This window comes from Zootoca vivipara, chromosome 4 (genome assembly GCF_965207765.1).
Source record: "Zootoca vivipara chromosome 4, rZooViv2.hap1.1, whole genome shotgun sequence".
Classification (NCBI taxonomy): domain Eukaryota; kingdom Metazoa; phylum Chordata; class Lepidosauria; order Squamata; family Lacertidae; genus Zootoca; species Zootoca vivipara.
In genome coordinates this window covers 40,811,640-40,836,993 of record NC_142587.1, presented here as the reverse complement: position 1 = coordinate 40,836,993, position 25,354 = coordinate 40,811,640, and the positions used below count along the sequence as shown (strand labels likewise).

General features: G+C 40.4%; 1 long non-coding RNA gene across 1 annotated transcript in view; it reads left to right on the top strand.

Annotated features, from left to right (window-relative positions):
• LOC148685914 (uncharacterized) overlaps nucleotides 1-25,354 on the top strand; it is a 170,435-nt gene that overhangs the window by 98,505 nt on the left and 46,576 nt on the right. The window contains exon 3 of the long non-coding RNA XR_015949769.1: nucleotides 23,581-23,656. This is a non-coding gene — a long non-coding RNA (uncharacterized LOC148685914). The remainder of the gene's footprint in view (nucleotides 1-23,580; nucleotides 23,657-25,354) is intronic.

Here is a 25,354-nt window from a genome sequence, read left to right as displayed (position 1 = left end):
GTAGACAGATATGCATAGAGATGTGATAAAATTGCTAGCCTAAGAAGCATTGTACAACACAAATGTATTGTGCCATTCAGCTGAATGATATTCCTGCAAAAATATCTCATGATTTAAGTAGAATGGCTGTGATTTATTTGGTAGATGTAAGCAAGTTACCAGTGTTAGGTGGATTTGTAGCTGGTTGACTGACCAAACCCAAAGAGTGCTTTGCTAATGGTTCCTCAGCATCCTGGAAAAAAGTGACAAGTGTTCTGTCCTGGCCCCATTGCTGTTCAATGTCTTTATAAACAACTTGGATGAAGGGGTTGAGGGGATGCTCATCAAAATTGCAGATGACAGCAAACTGGGAGAGATAGCCAATTGCGTGGGATTCAAGATTGGAGAACTGGGCCCAAACTATAAAATGAATTCCTATAGGGACAGATGGGCAACCAAGATGATCAGGGGTCTGGAAATCAAGCCTTGTGAGGAACAGTTGAAGTAGTTGGGTATGTTTAGTCTGTGAAAGAGGAGGCTGAGAGGAAATATGATAGCCATCTTCAAATAACCGAAGGGCTGTCACATAGAAGATGGAGCAAGTTTTCTCTTGCTCTGGAGGCTAGGACCCAAAGCAATGGCTTCAAGTTACAAGAAAGGAGATTCTGACTAAACATCAGGAAGAACTTTATGACAGGAAGAGCTGTTCAACAGTGATGGACTCCCTTGGGAGGCAATGGAATCTCCTTCCTTGGAAGTTTTTAAGCAGAGGTTGGATGGTCATCTGTCATGGATGCTTAAGTTGAGATTCATGCATTACAGGAAATTAGTGTATATGATCCTTGGGTTCCCATCCAGCTCTACAATTCTATGATTGTGATAGATCAGGCATGTCCAACAGGTAGATTGTGATCTACCAGTAGATCACTGGACGTCTGTGGTAGATCGACCCCCCTCCCCGCTAGAAAAAGCTTTGGCTCCCCTAAAAAAAGCTCATTAACTTTGTCTTCCTTAAAAAAAGCTCAACAACTTTTCCTGTCAATAACAATGGGTAGATGACAGCCAGTATTTTTATAATGTGAGTAGATCACAGTCTCTTAGGAGTTGGACGTGCCTGTGATAGATGATAGATAGATAGATACAGTAGATAGATAGATGATAGATATCCAACTAGACATTTTTACTCAAAATAGTAATCACTCGCAATGAATGATGTGCCAAAACTCAGAAACCTTTTCTCTTTGTAACTTTGTAACTATCAGTTGAATATTTATGCTTAGGAAGAATAAAATATTTATTTACACTGTGAAGTGCTACTGACTGCTTTACAAGACCCACATACTGTATTAGCATACTGTACTGTATTCCATTTATTTTGGTGGTAACCAAACAAAAGAAGGGTGTTAAGATTACATTTGACTACTCTGGTCAGTGCAAAGTATAATGAATTTTAGTTTGTTTCTTAGTTATATTTTATCAGTCATCTCATGTGATGAGCCCTGAGGTGACATTCAGTAGAACACCAGGGAAAATATTTTGATGACGGTCAAGAAAAGGTCATACTATCAGGGTCACGCGTAGTTCTGTTCTGTTCTAGAGTTAGATGAATCTATTTCTGGTCTGCATCAGCTCTTCATGTGTTCTGACTTTAGTCTATTCTGTTTTCTTTTTCCCTTTGTCTATTTACATTTAAATGTGTATTTTAAATATACTGGCTATCAAAATAGGCATTTCTGAATGTGCTTTCTTTCAAAATATCAGTTTTTAAAATCCATTTTTGAGCCACAACTGCATTGCAATATTTAGACAACTGTGAAATCTATTCCAATTCACATATTCATCAGAGAAGGTCGAGTTCAGGTGAGTTAGAATTAGAATCCACAAAGATCAAATTCCTCAGGCACCTCTATTCAGTCAGTATCAACTTCTGCCCAAGATGGTCAGAAGGCAAGGAGATTAAATTTGAAGTGAGATTCTGTGCAAGGAGCGATGCTAAGAGTCTAGACCCAGATGGATTTATGCAATGATAGGGTGGTATAAAAGTCAACAACAGCCATGAGACTGGTGCTGATACATGATTTTCTGCAGTACCCATGCAATGTTTTCAGGATCAAGATGTCAGCTTGTGTTCCTCGCTGCCAAACAATTTGGATTCACCATTTCCGGGGGAAATCCAGTAAGTTAAAGTTAGAAGAGGCCTGTTGCTGGATATTTGTGACAACCAAATGACCCATTTACAATATCCCCAGTCTGGAAGTACCCTTATACAAGGTCTAAAAAGCTTAATTCAGTCATACTCTGATGAAGATCCTTCAGATAAAAATTATAAAATTCTAATTATACGGGGCTTAGAGAAAAGGCAAGGGTTGTCACTTCGATAGGAGAACATAGCTACTGGTGAGTATCTTCTTTAATATCTGGATAGGTAACAATGGCAAGGGCTCTTCATTCAAGGCCCTTAAATTTTACAACCTGATCAATTTGGTGTATGTCTGCTGCAGTCTATGTATCCCATATTACTAGTACTAAGTCCTGGGCTCCCTTTAAAATACTCTATCAGCTCATTATAACAGTGATTTTCCATCACCTGCTAAGATGTAGAACAATTTATGAGATTGTCAAGTTCCAATTTGGTGTAGCAAATCGTTTTCATTTCTCATTATGGGCAAGCATTTTAAAGAGACTTACTTCACTGTTCTCTTACCTCAGTATTAATTCATTTTATGCAGTGTGAGGGAAAACACCAGAACAATTTTCAGGCAAAGTCCACCGATACACACAGAGCTAAAAGAATGCTGTAGATGGTCACCATAGTGACTGCATATTTTTTCAAAAATTAAAAGGAAAGATAATGCATATTTGTCCTCTCGGAAACATGCAGATTGGAATTTTAAGAAGCACCTAATTTTAGGAATAGGATCAATTGATAGGGAGCACTCTGCCTTTCAGTGGTATTTCAATTTCTCAATAGATAAGGTAAACTTCTATACATAATTTTTTGACAAGCAAAGCAAAAACGGGTATAATTGACTATTGATTAGACACGCTGGAAATCTTTGAAAACTCATGCATGAAAAATCAGTTTTCAGTGTCAACAGAAGGCATAATGTTCAATATATAAAATGACATTTGACAAGGCTCTGAAGAACATCTTGCCTACCAAAAAAAAAGCCAAGCATTCTTCAGAAATGTTAACACTGATGCAGGCTGCCATAGGCAGACTTGACATGCCTCCTTTGGAAGGAAGTACAAACGCAAGTTCATTTGGTTCTGGATAAATTATTGGATTTCGGGTTTAATCAGTTATATACAGCTGCATACCCATCAAACTGGGAGCTGTCAAAAGGGTAGTAAAGATGGTTGTGTTAGACCACTCTAATGTCACAGCAAATAATCTTACAACTTTGGAAGCCCCAGGCCACACCAAGCATAGAAGGTTGGATACAGAATCTTCTGCAGCTGCCAACTGTCTCTCTCTACCAGGCCTAGGACAGGCCCTGACTGCTGCTGCCCAGCAGAGAGTACTGTCTCATTCTTTCAAACTGTATTTTTAATATATAGATTTTAAAAAAATGTTTTTATGTCTTGAGGGGCTTACTTGCCTCTCTCTGTTTATATTTTGATTATTTTGTGTTTTTTTTATAGTCATTTTATCTTGTGAACCACCCTGAGACCTGCGGGTATGGGGCTGTACATAAATTTTAATAATAATAGCAAGGAAACACTTAAAGCCCCAACTCCTATCAGCTGCAGCCAGCATGGCCAATGGTCACAGTGATGGGAGCTGGAGTCCAACAAAACCTGGAGGGCCATACATTCCCCACCCCCAAGTTGGATCAATGGAGAATGAGGTAAGGCAGAGGGGTTTTTTTTACATCACTTCCCCATGTCCTCATTTTCATGTCAAGGAGGTGCTTTGGTGTGAATGAGGCATACACAAGGATGGCTGTGTACTTTGGCCCTCAGGCTCTTGGTGATGAGGTATAAATTGGAGAATGTTCATAGTGATGCACTGCACATATGAGTTGCGCATTATTTGCATATATTGTCCTCATACATCTCTAATATCTCCTCAGCATAGTGTTGTCCTGGCAAATACAGGTTTTCTTTTCATTTACCCATATATTCCGGCGTATAAGACGACTGGGCGTATAAGACGACCCCCAACTTTTCCAGTTAAAATATAGAGTTCGGGATATACTCGCCGTATAAGAAATATGACCTGGCGTGTAAGACGACCGCCGACTTTTGAGAAGATTTTCCTGGGTTAAAAAGTAGTCTTTTACGGTGCTTCGTTCTCCTTACTCTTGTCTAACCACAGGAACACATTATGGGAGTTGGAAAAGTGGTAGCTTGGTTACTCAAGAGTCATTTGTACTTGTGAAGACAGGTTTGTATAGATTCATATTGGCTAGTTTCAGACATATGCCTTACTTAACCCATTGTGAAGTCTGCCTGGCCTGCTCTTGTTTTGCAAGACACTCTAGAGTGATTCTGCAGTGTTGTCTGCAGCAGCCTCTGAGCCATCAGCCCCAAGCTTTGAACATTTCAAGTACTGTAGCTATACTACCTTTTCCTATTCTATGAATTCTAGCTAACAATTATCTTTTATTTGGGAGGAAGGAAAGGGGTCTCCATCAGTCAGCACTCCAGGACTTCTTGGAACCCTATGAAATGACCCCTGAGTGCCCATTCACACCAGCTTCTGAACAAACTGTTCTTGTTGGCTTAATTTCTTGTTGATTGCAATGTATAGCAACTAGTTTGACCATCCATCTAAGGCCCCAAACTATAGATGACATTAATGATTTAGTTCTATCCTTGCGTGTAGCCCACCAGAAAATAATTTCCCAGTGTGTTCAAGGTGATTTAGATTGGGACCTTAGAAAAGGCGGCAGGGGGCTAGAAGGGGTAGTAAGGGGGCCTTCTCCCCTGCTGCAATCCTGATCCACACACCTGCAATTTACATTGCAATACAAAATCTCGCTGAAACAAACAGGACCTGTACTTGCAAAGCACATTGCAGGTATGGAGGCCCCAGTCTGGATAGGGACCCCAGATTGGGGCAAAGTGTTAAAGCCCAGCCCCCTCCACACTAGAGTATTGATCCAAATTGCACTCTCTCCTTTGGCATTTTATGGAAGGAAAGCACTCCACATAAGGGCAGAGCTGTGCCATTAATACTTGTGGGCAATTGTGCTACAGCCTTGCGCATGGATATTCTACTCCTTATGGGTGAAACTAGTTATGGCCACAACTAGTCGCCATGTGTGGGTGTGAATTCTGTTTTTAAAGCAAAGTTTGCAATAAACCCCTCAAAGGTCATATAAATTGCCCATTATAGGCCATGGGATGGGGCTGCCAATGTGAAGTGCTGAGGAGCACCAAAAGCTTTTGACATTAAATCTGTCGCAGTATGCCAGCAGGCACCCATATCACTAACATGGGCACCTCATCATTATTATTTTGCTTAGCCACCAAATTTCATTTACGCCAGTCGATTTTTCTATTTGTTCAACACAAGTGTTGCGCTTACTACAGAGGTTGCAAATTATTTCCCTTGGGTTTCTAATGCTTAATCAGAGCTTCAGGTTCAGTATGAGTAGCTTTGCAGCAGTGTACTCATTTAGCGGAAACTCTCTAGCATATAGTTCCATACATCAGCAAAGCTGGGACAAGTTGGAGTTCCGGAGTCCCAGGAAATTCCTGTGGATTTAATTAGAATTCACATTATCTATCTGATACAGCCAACTTATACAAGGCAATTTTAAATATCCTTATATATCAACGTGTTCTGTTTTAAATATGCCGTCAGCGTTTTACCAGGTGGTTGTCTTGAATCCTTGGATTGGTTTTCTTTGAGTTTAGACATGCTTGGAGTTATTTTGAGAGTACTTGGTGTGCATATAAATAGGATGGATTGCTACAGCCAAGAATAAAAAAATCACTGTAAAAGGCAATGATTTTTATATAAGTGGCATGTTATGGTAGTAAATTCAAAACATGATGTATGCAGCCATCTGACTAGTGAGAATAAATGTCTTATACTGAACTAAATTGGAATGTTGAATTTCTTTTTAAAAACAATGCTTTAATAGGATGAGAAGCTTCTGGGTCTTTTTTGTTTTGTTTTGCACCAGCATCGCCTTTTGCATGAAATATAATCCACGATAATTCAACTTCTGTTGTCAGGATTCTTCCATCAACACCATGCCCCCAGTCTTGGGGATGAAATGAAGTCCTTGTCCTGTTATTTTGGCACTTTGCCACCCATTTTAAAAAATCTACTTTTTATTTATTCTTTTCTTTGCAATGTTTTTTTTTTGCGTGTTTACTGCTCCTTTTACAGGAGTACAATTGTAGACTTTAAATTGTTGTTTTTATGTATTTTACTATTGGTTTCATACACTTCGTGAGGATTCATCCTGGGGGGGAAAGGTGAGCGCTCAATATAAAGCTGTTGATTGAATGAACACTCAAATGAACCAAATAAAAATGTAACTGTTTGATGGTGAATCTTCTGTATAACCACCAGCTTTTATGTTGGTTTTGAAGTGAGGAGAACCTATCAAGTTTGGAACCTATTAAGTTTCATACCTCAGGAGAGAACAGGTCATGAAGGGGGAAGGGCCTCCTTAAAGGGACATGGCGGGGAATGCCTTCCGCCAAATGGGCTGGCAAAGCAGGGATGAAGTTGGATGCGGAGGAAGGAGCTTTTCATGGTTGGAATGGATGAGCTTCAGTTCTACTGAGGACAACATGAAAATGAGGCTGGCTGGTGCAGGAGGGAGTGCACTTTCAGCCTGCACCAGCCACCCCCATTTTCATGTAGGCCACAAACACTGTGATGAAGAAAAGGTTTTCTGTGATCCTCCATTTGTCAACTTTAGAAAATCAATTTCATTTTTTTAAAATCCATCAGTACTCCATTGTAATGACAACAGGGATTTTTGAGGGGAGCATGGACAGGAGAAACCTGTCCATTAAAAAAAAAAAGTTTTACAGGTTACACCCATGGTCCCTTTCTGTGATAACAAATGGCTTTTTGTGATAGCATGCATGGGTCGCCAAACAATAACAATGCCACAATTGCTGAAGCTACTGGAAATCAAAGTTTTGGTTGTGTTAGTGGTTGATAAGCTTGAGGCTAGAATTCTTTACTCCTCAATGAGAAAAACAACACAGTTGAATTGTGAAGTGTTTGAATGATGTAGCATGAAAGAGAAGAGATAGGGATGATGTAGTTGCATCATATATCCCATATAGCCAGTGTGGTGTAGTGGTTAAGAGTGGTAGACTCGTAATCTGGGGAACCGGGTTTGCGTCTCCGCTCCTCCACATGCAGATTTGGGCTAGTCACACTTCTCTGAATTCTCTCAGCCCCACTCACCTCACAGAGTGTTTGTTGTGGGAGAGGAAGGGAAAGGCGAATGTTAGCTGCTTTGAGACTCCTTAGGGTAGTGATAAAGCGGGATATCAAATCCAAACTCCTCCTCCTCTTCTTCTTCTTCAAAAAACAGGCACCTATATATTTCATGATATTGTGCACTTATTTTTATTTCATTGTATCTTAGAGTTGGAAGGGACCCAAAGGTCATCTAGTCCAACCCCTGCAATGCAGGAATCTCAGCTACAGCATCAATGACAGGTGGCCATCCAACATCTGCTTTAAAACCTCCAAGGAAGGAGAGTATACAACCTCTTGTGGGAGTCCGTTCCACTGCAAACAGCTGTTACTGTCAGAAAGTTTTTCCGAATGTTTAGTCGGAATTTCATTTCTTGTAACTTGAAGCCATTGCCTTGAGTCCTACCCTCCAAAGCAGGAGAAAACAAGCTTGGTCCCTCTTCCATGTGACAGCCCTTAAGACATTTGAAGATGGCTATCATATCTCCTCTCAGTCTCCTCTTCTGCAGGCTAAGCATACCCACCTTCTTCAAGTGCTCCCCATAAGGCTTAGTTTCCAGACCCTTGATCATCCTCTGAACACATTCCAGCTTGTTAACATCCTTCTTAAATTGTGGTGCCCGGAATTGGACACAGTATTCCAGGTGTGGTCTGACCAAGGCAGAATAGAGTGGTACTATTACTTCCTTTGACCTGGACACTATACTTCTGTTGATGCAGCCTAGAATAGCATTAGCTTTTTTTGCTGCTGCATCACACTGTTGACTCATGTTAAGCTTGTGGTCCACCAAGATCCTTTTCACAAGGATCATTTGCAGTCGGCTTTCAAGCTCTATTTTGTAATGATTACACAGTTGCAGCACACTGCTGAAATGCATAGCTGCCAAGTTATCCCTTTTTTAAAGGGATTTTCCATTATGCTGAATAGGCTTCCTCGCGAGAAAAGGGAAAACTTGGCAGCTATGCTGAAATGTGCTTGGCCATACACTCCACTGAACCATAAACTCCGCGTATCTAAGGTAGATGTAGTTTTAATGATATAATAGAGTGGTATCCATAATTTCTGTCAGGTGATGGTGCAGCTGAAAATCATACAGGATCCATATTTCTATTAGTGCTATTCCTTAAACAAAATCTCTTCAGTGTGGTGTGATTTTTACGCCCACAATTGGATCTAAAAATATCCCCTGCAACCTTCAGTACTGTGTGTGAAACATATGTGATTTGTTTGCTGGTGTTTCAATTTCACATTCTGTGACCTGTGCAATAAAGGTACAGATCTGCAATCCGTCCAGCAATTTCTAATGGCATTAATTGATATCATGATGTAAACAATGTGACCTGACTATATCTACATTTTTGTTTCATAGTCCTGCAAAAACACCTTTGCACCAGTTTCCCCCCCAAATTTCTGCTGAGTCCACACCCAACACATACCCTTCAATATTTCTCTGATGAAAATAGGGATGTCTCATTTCATAGTGAAAATTTTATTATTTATAACCCACACATTTTATTGGATTGCCCCAGCCACTCTGGGCAGCTTCCAACATATATAAAAACATAGTAAAACATTAAACATTAAAAAAAACCCCTTCCCTATACAGGATTGCCTTCAGATGGCTCAGGGGTCAGATAATTCCATACCCTCCAACAATTCTCCAATGAAAATATGGATGCCCTAAGGAAAACTGGGACAATCCAGGATCAAATCAGAAACCGGGACGGCTTCTCTGAATCAGGGACGACCCTGGAAAACAGGGACATTTGGAGGGTCTGCCAGCAAATAGCCATTCATTATTTGTCAGTGGAGCAAATGGCCCACTATTTCCTTCCTGGTTTGGAGTCTTGTATAGATGCAGCTTGCTTCTAGTAATATGCATGGATCTTCAGAGTATCCACAATGATTTTTGCAGAGGCTTTCTTGTAGGGGGTGGGAACCTCAGGCCCGCCACATCTCTCAGTATGGCCCTCGGGTCTCTCCTTAAGCCTGGCCTCACTTGCTATTCAACGAGTTCCCTTCCCTGCTCCTGTACATGAAGAAAATTGTGGCCTATAGAAGTTTGCAGCACTGGCAATTAAATCATACATATAATAGCCCTGTGCTTGTGTATTTGCTGATCTCAGTTTGCTGAATGTGGCATCCTTTTGGAATCTTTTGGAACATTAGAATGCTTACTATTCAGTGCTTTGCAAGTGGCATAAAAATTCCTGGGAAAGGTATTGACTTCAATTTTACTTTTCCTATGCCTTCCCCTGTGTTTGGTCACAGACTAGTTTGAATTGCTGTTGGATGAATTATAATGATAAGAATTGATCAAAATTATTTGGGCAACCATTTGCTATGAACCATGCATTACTTTAACTACCGGTAGGTCATTGTGGATAATAAAATGCAGTAGTAAAGTAGAGAATGAAAGTTTTATGAAAGTTTTATGAAGTGTATGGACCTACTTTGCAGTAAAAAGAAAAGTCCATTATTCTTGTTATAGAGTATTATAGTATTAGAGTTAGGTTTCAAAATCAATGCTAATCGAGTCTAAATTAGAGGTGGTAACAGGTTAATAGTTCAGACATAAGTCTAATTCAGGATTAAGAAAGGCTCTTGTTATTAGACCTGTTTCATATTACACTTGCTTTAAATTTGTGAGAGAACTTTCTGTCATGGTGCTTATTAAGCAGTTCCTAATTCTTAATGTAACCCTTAAGAAATACGTCTTTCCATGACATTTCATTTTAATTACTGAGCATATGCACATTTTTCAGATGGAGTTTCTGGATCATGCAGAGTGTTTGAACTTGTGCACTGAAAAAAAGAGTTGCATGAGGTTAGTTTCCTTACCATGTCAACAGTATTTGGGATCAGTGAAAACTTCCATTTCCTCAAGCAGAAAACACAAATGATCAACCTTATGGCCCTGTAGGGTATTGCAAATAATGTGAGACTCATTTAAATGTGCTGCCTCCTCAGAGGAAAAGGAATATTTTCAGTATCGATAAAATGCATACAGAGATACCTGTCTTCCACCCAACTACCAAACCAGTATTTTTACCATTTAAAAAATGTTATATTAACAAATATTTAAAAAACAAATCTATTAAAAACACATACTCATTATGTTTTGGGAAAGTTGCATAAAGATGCATGGAATTTTTAAAAATGCATAGATTTCCTCTGCTTTGTGGAACATGTGTGCACTAAACACTGGCACTGAATTACTGGGAAAATACGTTCTTCATGCTCATGTAAATGGAAGCAAGAGTCATTCAAGCTGTGCAAACATACTCAAACATGTCCCAGAGTGTTTCATGGGGCTTACTCCCTAGTGAGAGTGTTTAGGATTGTATCCTAACAATCTAGCAAAGGGGAGGGATGGTTACATGTTTAATGATCCTTACATTATCGATATATGGTACTTTTTTGAAATCATAGAATTGTAGAGTTGGAAGGGATCTCAAGGGTCATCTGGTTCAACCGCATGAATCTCAGCTAAATCATACATGACAACCTCTGCTTAAAACCCACCAAGGAAGCAGTGGCGGAGCTGGCTGCATGGGTGCCCGGAGCAGCAGCCATGCCGTGCACCTAGAGGAGGGTGGGGTGGTGCGCAACGTGGGGGCGGGGCAATCCTCCGTGCGTGGTGGTGGTATGGTCCTCCTGCCTTTTTGTCATCCCCCTCAGAGATGGCACCCGGGGCGGACCGCACCCCACGAAACCCCCTTCCTACGCCCATGCAAGGAAGGAGAGGCCACCACCTTCCGAGAGAGTCCGTTGCACTGTCGAACAGCTGTCACTGTCAGAAAGTTCTTCCTGAAGTTTACAATACTAATGGATGCAATAAACTCCTCTGCTACAAGAAATGCTACAAAACCAATTTCTTCAAGTCATCAGACAGTCTTGCTCCTTGCACAGTTGCTTGCATCTCCTTTGTAGCTTACCTTTGTTGCCTTCACCACTCTGTCACAGAGATATCAAAAACATTGTGTGCACAATCAATCTGAAACGGCAGCAATAAAGGGTGAAGCACTGGTTGCTCCCAGTTCTTCACTTTGTCACTGCCACTTCTCCCGACCACCTCTGCCATCTCAGAAGCACTGCTCCTGCATGCTGCGCATATAAAATAGCTTCTGTATAGAAAGAAAGGCGTGTTTCATTTAAATTCAAGTTGCTGTTAGGGAGGGTATGCTCTCCTGACCAATATGGTAAAATGGCAATCATGCTGTTGTTGGCGTGAGCAGTTATAATGGTTATGCACTGGAAAGGCAGCAAAGGTGAGCAGTTGATGTCGAGGAGGGTCCATATTGGATCTGAAGGCGTTTTGTGCCTATTCGGGTCTTGCCTAAAGCTGCAAAGTCCAATAGATTGGAATATTGAATGAGTGTTCTCTTTAAAAAGGGCCATTGGGTGGCTTCCAAAAAACTATCACCACAGAGTTCTTTTCAATGTGCTCCACTTTTGGAATGGAACAATTAGCTTCTGCTTAAAAATACCTACCTCAGAACTGTGGATGCAGATGCCATTCACTGGAAACAAAGAGAAGGGATGGAGGGAGAGAAATAAAGGGAAATAAGAAATCAGATGGACTTCAGAATGTTTGAGAAAATAATGTTACCTGTTTAAGGCAAGCAAAGTTAGCAGAACCTGCCTGCACAGAAATAACATCAATAGCTATTGATGTGGTCGTCTAGATCATAGCTGCCAAGTTTTCCCTTTTCTCGCGAGGAAGCCTATTCAGCATAATGGAATTTCCCTTAAAAAAGGGATAACTTGGCAGCTATGGTCTAGATGTCTGTTTGCATTCTGACAAATCAAACTGCTTGCAATATGATCACACAGGCTTCCTGTGAAAGAGAAACCAAAGATTGCAGGCTGAGGGAAGGGAAAGTTTACCAGGAAAGAGGAACTTTATCTTCTGTATCAGGAAAACATATTTTTCTTTCATTTTTTAAATGCCTGTAAGTGAATAGCAGGCTGATTGTACTCATGAGTTGTGATAGCTTGGTGGGAATAGGATTGTTGGGAATCAAACCCAGCATGATTCAGCAAGGGCCCAGCATGGCCTTTGATTCCCGGTTCAACTATCAGGTAAGCTTGATTTGATTCCTTCCTTGTTCCTGATGCAGGTCTCCACTTGCCCTTTCTTTCCTGGTGATGGGGAGGAGCGGTGCCATTTTGTGTTTTACCTCAGGTGCCAAAATGCCTTGGGCCAGCCCTGGGTTAGGCCAAGAGTCACCCTATGAGCTTCATGGCTGAGTGAGGATTCAAACTCTGTTCTCCCTTGTCTTAGTTCACCACTTTAACCACTACACCACACTAGATCACACGGGAGAAAATACCCTTAACAGCAAAGAAAGGCACTTAATTCTATTCATTAGCATTTTAAAATTATGTCTGTTTTAAAATAAACATGCACATGTGTTGTTATTTTTTTAATATTCTATATCCTGGAGTTGAATATAATTGTTTCTGTAACCGACAGAAGTCTTTGCTTAGATGCCTGCTGTAGCTATCTATGGGCTGTCAGATTATTATGGAATGAACATAAACTGGTGACAGGTAGATGGTTGGAAATAAGAGTTTGGAAGCTGAAGCTTTGATAACAGTGGCAGAAAAGTGTCAACAGAAAATGCAAAGAAGTCCCAGGTGAATTGCCACACCTGCTATATAAAGAAAGAGGATTAAACTTGCATTTCTCTTTAGTGCACTGACCTAGAAAAACTTGTTAATTTTTGCTTCATAGTTACTGGAATTCAAATGTGATCTGTGGTATAAGGAGAGCCTTAATATTTTAGGAAGAAAAATTATATGATTTTTAAAGTCTGAATGTTCAGAAAGACATTTCCTCCCTTTGTAGCACAATGTGAAAAATTGTCACAATCTCCTGACTTTTGAGGTTAGAACTGTTCTCAAATCATCACCAGTTGTGTGTTGCAGAGTCATCTGTTTTCTGGAAAGTGAAGCCTATGTCAAATTTGAATCCACAGAAAGGTTTCGAGTGGGACCACTATGTACCTAATGATGAAGCACTTTAACATTTGAATAAGAGAAAGTATCTTGTAACACATAAGGATATGACATGCTCAATGTTGTAGTTGGCTGGAGATCCACATCCACTACCACATGTGTGTGTGTGTCAACAAATTTTGTTGAGTTTAACCTCATGGTCATATGATGGGTACATTGAAAACATGGCAGTAAAATACTAATGTGAGGGACACTCCATGAGGAGAGGGAAAGAGGAAGCACTGTAGAGCAGGAACCTTTTCAGTGGGCAATATAACTATAGGAGAAGTGTGACTGAACACCTTAAACATTATGTTAGAATTTTACTTTATTTCTTTAAAAGTGGTTTCGTGTTCATAAATGTGCAATCTATGCTCCCTGGGCAGCTTCTAGCCCACTGCTTAATCATACATAGTCCAAAACAATTGTTCACTGAGTAGCCAAGAAGCAGTAAGTAGTGAGTAGACACAAGACAAATGCATTTGTTTGTTTGTTTATTCTCCACTTTTCCCTCAAGGGGACCTTTTTTCCTGCAGTGCAAATACTCCCAGTTGTTCCCCAGTAAGGGAGATGTATCCTCCCCTTCCCACAAGTCTGATGGAAGTCACACCCACCCCACCCGCAAGCTGCTACTAATCTTAGGGAAAAGCTAAATAGCAGTGTGGGGCTGATCATCATGGGGATCACAGAACAGGGAATCTTTAGCCCCCTGTGGGAGTGTTTACCCAGCAGAGAAAAGAGGGCTGGAAGAGAAAGATTTGCAAACTGATGTGGAAGTGCAAGGAACTGGGGGGAAGGGGTTTAAAAACTGAAATTGTGAGATTCATATAGCCTTAGCTGAGAGTTACAGATTCCTCCAATCAGGGGAAATGACAATATAGGTTGCTGTTGGCCCATAGGTCTGTCTTGGGAGACAATGGAGGAGTATGGCAATGGGGGGGGGGTCAAGTCAAACTGTTGGAAGCCTGTAGTGCCTGCTGTAGCAGGTGTCAGCAGAGGGTTGGATGCTCTGACGCAACTTTAGCCAGTAGTCATTGGCACATTTTCTGGCAATCTGCTGGGTATCACTCATTGCCTTTCTCAGTTCAGCAAGTGTCTTTTTGAAGGGCACATGCTTGTAGTTCACAGGAGCCTCATGCTTTGCAGAGATAAAAGGCCCCATGTCCTTAATGCTGGCCTCAAACCAGTTAGGGATCTGCTGCTCTCTTTTGCCAAAGGAGAACACCACTATGCTGTAGATTGCCTCTTTGATGTTGTTCCACCTTGTTTCCTTCCTAGATGCCCCATACACCCCTGACCGTATGTGACAAGTTGAGAAACGGAATGGTTGATGGATCAGTGGTGGTAGCAACCCCCTTTCTCTTCTCTTTCTTTTTTCTTACGTCGTCTACTGCACTGTTTCTAGTGGCTGAACCATCATCACCCACCATTCCTGCAATTCCTCTAGCAAGCCCTGCTGTTCTTAACTGCTTGAACACCCATCCATCTCTATCAGATACATACAGTAAGGTCCTCCCCTTCCTTTCCTGCTTGAATCACCCCACACTCTGGGAAAATGTATGCTCTGATTGACTGTCACAATACAAATGGTGACCAATAACTCCCAATAACACTTCTCCCCCCCCTTTTTTATCTCAGCCACTCCTTTTTTCTTCTTACTTGATTGTATAAAAATAATATTGCTTGAAGGTATATATATTACAAATTATTCTGACCCAATTACAGCAGTTCTAGTTGTAATAAAATCTTAATCTGTGTTGACAGAATGTATTGGGCATGGATTTCCCTTGGATGGAAAAAGGGAGTTGATTTTCATGCATATCACAAAATGCATCGCTTGTTTTGCAATGTTCAGGGAACGAACAATTTACATCCAAATTCACTTTGTTTTATGTACATAGTGAACCATTCAAAAGCACCCTTTGGATCAAATGACAAGGACATCAAACTTTGGATGTTCAAGTACTTGTTTTTTTCTGAATTCATTTATGTATTTATATTATGTTTATGGATGGATTCAGTTGGGTAAATCCCATCAACAGACTGCAGTGGCTGCCATTTCATATGCTATTTCTTAGAAGTAGGTGTGGATTTTATCTACATGCTGGTGTCAACTGTTTTTCTTCTGGATTCATGTTTAGCATTTTCCTCTGGAAAAGAACATGGATGTACAAAGCATGCTGATTAAACAATTGGTAATCAACCATGTTTCACCCATTGGCTTTGCTTCCCCACCCCCCACTCACCTGCTGTTTGATGTTGCTCACCTCTGTTTTCCAACACATCCGGGAAGCTACTTGGAGGTGGAAGTCAAACTTCAGACAGGGACTGAAGTTATCAGGTACTCCACTATATGTAACACACACACACACACACCCTCCCCGCATTATTAGGATTAGGCCCTTTGCAATGAGTCTTAGGTCAACTCATTTGCACTGATATGGGCATGGATCTAGACCAGGCTTCCTCAACTTCAGCCCTCCAGATGTTTTTGGCCTACAACTCCCATGATCCCTAGCTAGCAGACCAGTGGTCAGGGATGATGGGAATTGTAGTCTCAAAACATCTGGAGGGCCGAGGTTGAGGAAGCCTGATCTAGACTAAGGCTGAAACTCTAACCCCGGGAGTAAGCCTATGAAATTCAGTAGAACCTATTCTTGACTAGGTATGCAAAATAAAAAAAATACCTTCAGTAGCACCTTAAAGATCAACTAAGTTTTTATTTTGGTATGAGCTTTCGTGTGCATGCACACTTCTTCAGATACTTCATACCAAAATAAAAACTTAGTTGGTCTTTAAGGTGCTACTGAAGGTATTTTTTTATTTTGCTTCAACTCAGACCAACACGGCTACCTACCTGTAACTGACTAGGTATGGTTAGGATTTCCTGTTGCTCTTAGGTCCCATTGAAATCAGTCTGAAAAGTCAATCGTAGCTAGCTTAATTTCAATGGTACCTAAATATAATTAATTTAGTTTGGATGCAACTCATCACAATGTTCAAATAACTACTTCTGAAGGTTTGATGAAAGGGATACTGTAAAGTTTCAGACTAAAGCACAGAATTTCCCTGCTTTTGTTGCACGTGGGGGAACAACCAAGGCCTGTGAAGAAGTTTGTTAAAATTCACATATCTTTGAAAGGAAGGTGTGTGATGAAACTTCACAGCTTTTACTGGTGCTGTTTTCAGGTATCACCTTGATTTGAAGGAAGCTGAAGCCTGAAGCAACGCTGCACAAGATCTAACAGAAACTTCCAGCCAAACTCTTTGAACCCTATTCAGCGAGTTTTGGGTGGACTTAAATTAATCAGAATAATAACTGAATTAAGAATTTATGCTAGAATCCACAGTGGTATTCTTTGATACCATCCATGTTTCTTCCTGCTCTAGGCAACAGGGTGAATTTAATAAGGTAATGGGGTTACAAAGGCATGAATAACATTGTAGTACAATCCTGTGCGTCTTTTGTTGTAATGCACCCTACATGGGGCTCCCTTACTGTTAGGAAGCTTGATTGTTACACACACACACATAAGATTTATAACTTGCTTGCTTGCAATAAAACCTCAAGGTGATTTGCAAAAAGAGTAAAACAATAAACTTACTGGTAAAAACATTTATTTAAATCTCTTTAGCTTCATCTTGACTGTCAGCCAAGCAGAGGTTACCACCAAGCTACCTAGAGGGTTTGCTAGAAGGCACTGCTCATCCTAAAAAAAAAAAAAAAACAACCCTCCATTTGGCCTTTGAGGGGGGAAATGTCTTGAATTGAAACCCTCAGGGGAAGTTTTCCAGAGTCTTATTTCCATTGTCTGCAGTATTTTTTTAGTTCTCATTGCCACACACTCTCAAAGAAAACAAAATAGAAGAAGCTGAGAAGCATCGTTACTGAAATGATTTCCCCACTCACTCCAACAAACAAGGCTTCCCCAATCTCGGCAACAAATTACTGAACTTAAATAATTATTATTGGAGAATATTAGCCAGGGAGCTTGTCAAAGTCAAAGGACAGACAAGAACAGGACCTTGGACAGTTCCTATATAAAGCAGCTACAGGATGATGCTGTCTCTACAGGGACCCAGCCCAAAGTGGCCAGCATGGTGCGGTGGTGTTGAGGACCCACCCTTCTGATAGTGTTGTATTGCTGCTTACCTGGATGGAAGAGGGGTGGGGCAGAGTGGCAGAGAAGGCAGGGCTGCATGGGAGCATCAGTGGAACCAAACTGGTGTTCCTGCTTTTGCACCCACAGACCTGGCAGACACAGGCAATTGTCCTTGCTGCTGTGTGAGGGTCTTTTTTATATTAAAGAAAATATGGGTACACAAAACAATTCCTTGCCCCAACTATGCTATTGAATTCCAACCTTTAACGCAGCAGCAAGATGGCTAATTTGCAACTACTATCAGCATTGCCATTATTTCTTCTCTCTTGGCAGTCTAAATATTACCGCTAATAAGAATCACAGAAGGGAATTATAATCACTTTGCAAAGTTAGCATGCTCTCTGCTTGTTACTACTAATCTTAGCAGGGTTTGATTCTATTAGGTTCCTGTGAAATTCTAACTTAGATTAATTCTCCCTTTTAAAGTAGTATATGATCCAATGCTTGGGGTCATTCTACCTGTGGGCTATGACCGGCAGCTGGATGCTGTAAGTTCAGTGGCATTTACCCATTGTTAGCTGCAAGAAAGACTTGTGCCAGAGGATTCTTGCTTTTGGATAGCTGAATATGAGATGAAAGCTCCGGGCTGTAATTATTCCATATTCTCCTTTCATTGCTTAAAAAAAAAAAAGTTTGAAACTTCCACCAGTGCTTAAGGAACTCTCATTTAAACTGAGGTGGCTGGTGGCTGGTTATTGCTTCTGCTTCTGCTGATGAAATGGGCTAGGCTGCTGCTTTTGCTGAGTGCTTGTGTTCTCTGCTGCAGTTCTATTTTCATGTACTGTTTTTGATATTTTTGTGGGTTTTTAAAGCAAATGCTACTATTAGTGGCTTTGGTTTTTTCAAATAAAGGTGGCTTACTATTTTAATATATAAATAAAAATAAAAGTAGCCATTTGTTGAAAATGTTTTTAATGTATATGTTGTATATGTTGTAAGCTGCCCAGAGAGGCTGGGGGAAACCAGTCAGATGGGTGGGGTACATAGCTGCCAAGTTATCCCTTTTTTAAAGGGATTTTCCCTTATGCTGAATAGGCTTCCTCGCGAGAAAAGGGAAAACTTGGCAGCTATGGTGGGGTATAAATAATTTTTATTATTATTTATGATTATCACAGCTGTCAGTTTTGTGGCTTGGTTCAGAATGTCTGATTTCAACCAGTCAGTGAATTTCACCAAAATAAGTTATTAGAAGTGTAAAGTAGCACTGGAGGATTTCTGTCTTCAAACTATGGTGCAATCCTACGCAGCTTTACCCAGAAGGCAATACAACTGTCTTCAAAGATATTTTACTGTCATGGTAGGATGGGCTAATCTGTCAGTTTTGGCTTCTCTCATATTCTCATTTTTCCAATCTTAAGTTCAGTTCTCCATATTTCCACAATGGTTTGCAGGTTGGTTTGTTTTTTATGAAAATTTGCCAGCATTTTAGTGTGAATTTTCCCTAATATACATTTTGGGAATGCAATTTTCCCTAATATGATGTATGTTGTCCACCAAAATGTCTTTGGCTGGCCTTGCTCTTAACTGTGGTACAGTTGAATAAAATCAGATACATGGCAGCACATGGAGGGTCTCTTAGAACAGTTCCCATGCGTATGGAATGCCCTCCCATCTCATATATCACTGTCGTTGACTCTTATAAATTTTCAGTGCCAGCTGAAAACTTACTTAATTGCCCCATCTTTTATGTGAGGTTTGCAGCTTTGTTTTGTTTTGTTTTTAACATGCACGGTACACGTTCCCCCCCCCTCCATTTTGTCTGAAGGTGTATCCTGCGTTTGATTTTAATGTAACACACTCTGGGATTGTTTTGTCAGTGAAGGGCAGGTAGGACATATTTAAAAGAAATTAATTTTTAAAAATGCCTTGGAAAAGAGATGGCAGTTTAATAGCACCTCTTTCATCTTGGCACTGAAAATCCTCTCATAGCGTTCTGGATGTTGGCTGGCTGAAATGAAGAAGGCCAAATATATAACACGACAGAGTGTAGTGAAGAGACATATGCAAATGCTGTCAGACTTTTAACTTCCTGGCTGATTAGTACAAATGCATCGTGCAGTGTTTGCCTTGCGGCGAGGATTGAGGGGAAGAAAGAAAGAAAGGCATTCAAAATGTTTTTTTTAATTGTCCCCATGCTAATGGTGTATATGCAGCTGTGCCCATTTCAATCACATATTAGTGCCTAATCAAATGGTATTGTATTCCATTTAGCTTAATTTCAGCTGCTGTGTGTTGTGCTGCTTGCCTTGTTCCAACTCATCATAGGATTAGATGACTCACTGGGCATGGAGACATCTTGGTATTCAAAGCAATGCCTTTTCCTGTAGTCATTTCTCACCCACATACAAAACAGAGTGTCATTCACAATTAGCATTTTAACATGATTAAAACCAGGCTGACACAAACAGCAATCTATGGCACTCCTTTAACTTATGGAAGGAAAACTCAATGTTCTACTGCTGCACGCTCCAACTATTGTTTTTGTTTTTGCAAACACCATTGCATTAACTCAAAAAAATATATAGTGCTCTGTCGGCCAAGAAAGAACTCATTGGTGATTTAACCATATTTTACAATAAACTGCCACATTTATAACTGTACTGTTTGACCATGTAGTGAAAGGAAAGGAAAGGAAAGGAGCCTAGAACATCATGGGAGAATCTGGTGATAACAAATTAGGGTCCATAATTTTTTTGTCCCAACAGGTATAGGAGATGGCTACTGCAACAGCTAACTTAGACCAAGTACAAGTACCTCTTGAGTAAGCTAAGAAGTCACTGGGTAAGAAAAAAATCCTTGTGTATGAGTGACTGATTAAGAAACAGGGAGCAGAGAATACGAATAAATGGACAGCTCTACCAATGGATGTTAAAAGTGGGATCCCCCAAGGATTATGATTGGGACCCATATATTTTGACTCAACATAAATGATCTAGAGTTAGTGGTGAGCAGTAGCCAAGTTTGTTGATGACGCCTAATTTGCTTACAACAAAAAAGTGATTGTGAAAAATTCCAAAAGGATCACTCAAAATGGAGTGAACGGGCCATAAAAAGGCAAATGCAATTCAGTGTAAGATAGTGTAAAGTGATGCATTTTGGGGGGGGGGGTAATATACATTTCATGAGTACATTCATGGGGCCTGAAGTGGTGGTGATTGACCAGGAAGGGATCTCATTGAAAATATAAAAGAATTGTTCTAGCCCACTTCTGACCTAGATAGCGCAGGGGATCAATTCTGATGGGTGCTCCTTTGCAAGTGGCTTCTCTGAGAGTGACTTTTCTGCAGAGAATTTCCTTGCAAATGAGTGTCCTGCACCAGACAGCAAGGAGAGTCAGGAGGGGCTCTTATTTTCTCCTAGAAATGTGGCCAGTGCTCAGGGTAAGCCTTTCCCAGCTGATGTCTACCTCTCCTCCTGCCTGATGCCCTGCCCGCTAAGAGCCAGAGAATATTCTTGGCCATCCAGCCTGACCTGAAGTTACCTGTGCCTCTCTGTACCCGACTCGTCCAATGCCCAAGTCCCTCTGAATAGTCACCGTTTGGCTTGGGACTCAGCCAAATCTGGTGCACAGTCCTATTTTCCGAAGAACCGTCATAGGCTGAAAGGGCTAAAATATGCAATGTGGTCTAAAATCTCTGAGGTTGCATTCATTTTTGGTATTAATTTTCCAGAAAAATTTCAGCTGATATCTGCACTGTCATTCAAGCAAGCTTTGCTATTACACTAATTCCAGCAGAGAGAAGCATTAGCCGCTCTTATAATCTTTATACTGTGTGTGAGAGCATGCAGGTGAATAGGAAAATTTGTACATCTTATGTCTCCTTATAGCTGAAATAGAAATTAAGATGTGATTATATATGGGAGAATATATATATATATACACACTGTACATATATCTTTTCTCCCATTTTAAGCTTTAGCTAAATGTACATTGTCTAATCAAGCTATTGCATCATTTCATCAATTTTCTTCATGTCTCACATATCTCACTATCTGCTCCTTGCTAAGTTTAACTTTTAGGTGAAGTCAAACAATCACAAACATACCCCCTTTCAGATACAGTTTTGAGTTAGCTTTTAGTAGGTTGAGGATGCTTGGATATTAATGTGCAGTACTTTGAACTTGGTCTTGAAATTTGTCCAGTTTTGCGTGTCTGATAAATCACGAGCTGGAAAATCATTGCCAGCTTGTTTGCCGAGTTATTTTACTTACATGCTACAAAATTCTCTGCAAGACCACTAAAACTGGGTTGCCTGGGGCTGACAATATCCAGCAGCAAGGACTCTTAATAAAGGGAAAGGGAAACCTGTGACCCCCTAATCCCTCAACTAGAGGATAAAAGGGATGAGACGCATTGGAGACAAAAATGAAATTTTATGTATACACGCTCAATGAGGGTTACAATATTAATTGTTACTCTGATAGCACACAACACTTAGTTTCCATCAAAATCACTTTAAAAAAGTAATTAAGAACTTTACTTAAAACTTCCACTGTAAACCTGTTTCTAATTAAACCAAATTTTCTTAGAATGGCTATGTGGTCTACTAAACCATTTAATTATTTCCAGCCCCCTTCTACAATCCCCTCAGGGAAATACAGTAATTGGGACTGTCCTGCCTAGCAAACTCCTAACCACTCAGCTCATCCCTAATGAAGCCTTTCCTATGCCCAATCTAAGACCCATCTGACAGTTTATCTGTCGGGTTTAACTTTTTACTCACTCCTGATTAGCGGACACTCCACCCAGACCTGATTGGCTTGTGGGTTTCCAGGAGAAGGACTCAAGGTCCATCTGTCACAGGCATGGTTTGGGGACTTTTTTTCTAAAAGCGCCTTGTTTACCGCTAAATGGGTCATGCTAGTTAGGTCATGTCATTTGCAAGCGTAATCTAACTGGGAGAGAGGTCATTGTAACGGGCACACTTAGGCCAAAAGGGTCTCTCCAGCCCCTTCGCCCTGGCCTTAAATTTGGCCCTGTGACTTTATTAGTGAAAAACTCAAAAACCTTTGGTGATAGCTAACTCTAGTAAATGGCCCCAAATCCCTTTATCTCTCCGTCCCCCGCCCTCTCTCATCTTCCAAATGGATTCATAGCATTTAGGAGTTAAGGCCTGTAATAGAAAGCTAGTGTTAATTGATTTGAGACTTTCAGTAGATGAGACAAACAAAATACGTCCATTTGGGGCCATGGAAGTATCAGGGATTTTGTTAAAGTTCATCCTCACCAGCTGTCATCTTTTTATATGAAGTCACTTAACCTCTGCCAGAATTCCTTGCTGCTTTTAGACTGAATGATTTTAGACAGATGCCCTGGCAATGGATGTGCAAACCGAAACAAGAATATTTATCTTCAGCAACTGCAGCTCCATATAATCCATCTTTCGCAGGTGCAGTTCCTCAGATGGTTTGGGAGAATATTAATCTATGTTCCCACGGTAATGTGATGTGTGATTCTTTTTCTGTGCAATGTCATAGGCACTGAGAAAATGCAAAGTATTATTCTATTGGAAACAGCAGTGGCAACCAGATAACTCCAGTGACATTGCAATTACATAGCTGTGTAATCCCATGATTGACAGGAAAATAATGGTTACTAAAGGGCTGTTTGGTTTTAAAAGAGAATTGTGTTTACTTAGATAAAGACTGTTTTCAGAGGCAGGGGCAATCAGAAGCCTTTCAGTTAGAAAATTTATTGAAAGATATTGTTTATTGCTATTATTCCATTGAACATTTTGCTAAATGGCTGGTGCCTTTAACAAATGGCATCTCATCCTTTGTTATCTTGTTTTCATGACTGGATATTTAATGTAGGTAGTGCAGTACGTAGAGGGGAAAATCCATTAGCAGTGACACAGATGATATTTTAGAAGGAAAAGTCTTGTGGTGCCACGACTGCAAAGAGCATAGAGTAGAGGAGCTAACTTAGCCTACTCTCAAAAAGTTCATGGATGGAAAAGGGGACATGGCGTTAACATCCCTACTGAACTCATCCCACATTTCTTCCTCTCTCTGCTCCATAATACTAGGACTTAGAATCACCCAATAAAGCTGGATGGAAGGAGTCAAACAGCAGATAAAAGGAAGAATTTTTTCATGCAGCAGGTCAGTTGTTTTATTTATTTTTATTCATTTAAATTATTTACAACCTACTCTGTCCATACAGTCTCATAGTGAACAGCAACATGTTAAAAAATAAAATACAACAATATTTCATTGATATACAACTTAGTGTGACAACAGATTGTATGCTAACCACATAAGTGTAGCAGCCAAATCAGGGGGTGGTGCCTTAGTCAAATGTTTGGATGAACAGCCATGGTTTTGCACCACACTGACATTACAGCTTTGTTGGTGTGACTCATTGGGGCTGCATAGCTTTTTATTATTATTTTTAAAAGGCTTTATTGATTTTGAAAACATAGAAAGAGAAGCAAACAACGTTTGTTTTGCATTGCAAGTAGCACATAAAAAAACCCATTGCTTACAATGCACAAAAACAACATAACCAAAACCATTCATAATAACTTCAAGGACAATGGACGCTTCTGCCATGTAGATTCCATCTAAACCAGGCATCCCCAAACTGCGGCCCTCCAGATGTTTTGGCCTACAACTCCTATAATCCCTAACTAACAGGACCAGTGGTTGGGGAAGATGGGAATTGTAGTCCAAAACATCTGGAGGGCTGAAGTTTGGGGGTGCCTGCTCTAAACCATAAGTGGAAGAAGAAAAGGCACATATTTAATATTATTACTGTCCAAAAACAACCATAATCATGAAAAGGAAGCATGTATGGAGAAAGCCAAGCCTATGGCATGTATATGAGCTTGCTGAATTCTTGCATAATATAGAGGAGAGTTCCTATTGTATTTTGTCGTGTTAACAAAACTAACAAAAGCATACAAAATTTTAACAAATTTGTCTGTCTTCGAATAACCACACCCTAAGCGTCTGTATCAGCTTTTCCATGAGTGCAGGGTACCACACCTTGTGGTGCCAATGCTCACACATAGCTGCCTTCAGATCCCTCCAGTGTTGGCAATAGTTGAACATGCTGCATAGTTAAACCATGGAATTTGCTGTTAATAAGGTGTGATGAGAGTGGACAGGAATGGCTTTAAAGGAAGCTTAGACAAATCAGTGATGAATAAGATTATCAATGGCTACTAGGCATGATGGCTATCTTGCCTCGAGCACTAGAGGCAGTATGCCTCTGGATATTCTAGTTGCAGGGGAACATGAGCAGGAGAGTGCCATTGCCCTCATGTGCTGCTTGTGGACTTCTCATAGGCATCTGGTTGGCCACTGTGGGAAGATGAGGCTGGACTAGATGGTGCTTTTGTCTGAGCTAGTAGGGCTCTTCTTGTGATCTTATCAGTTCGCCAGCCCTGCCCCCTCCACTATTATGAAAGATTCTTCCATTCTTGCTTAATGCTGTATTCATTTATTTTCCAACAGTTCTATATTCCACTAATGTAAAAACAAATGGTGTTCCATACATACAGGGTGTCAGTAAGCTCTCCACAGACAAAGCAGTGTTTTCAAGAGATTTTCACAAATGTGGCAGCTTGTTTTCAGATGTTACATTTCTGGAAACTGCAAGCAGGTGATTGTGTCTCAGGAGGACTTGGTTGCCTGTTCAAAGGGATATTTGGAAACACCTAATGTGTGAACCAGCCCGAATGGTTTCCCTGGAATGGACAGGTATATGTTTTAAAACGTTACTGTGTTATAGTCAAATAGACTAGAGATTGATAGTCTATTCCTGGTCTGTCAGTTCTTCATATATTAATTCATTAG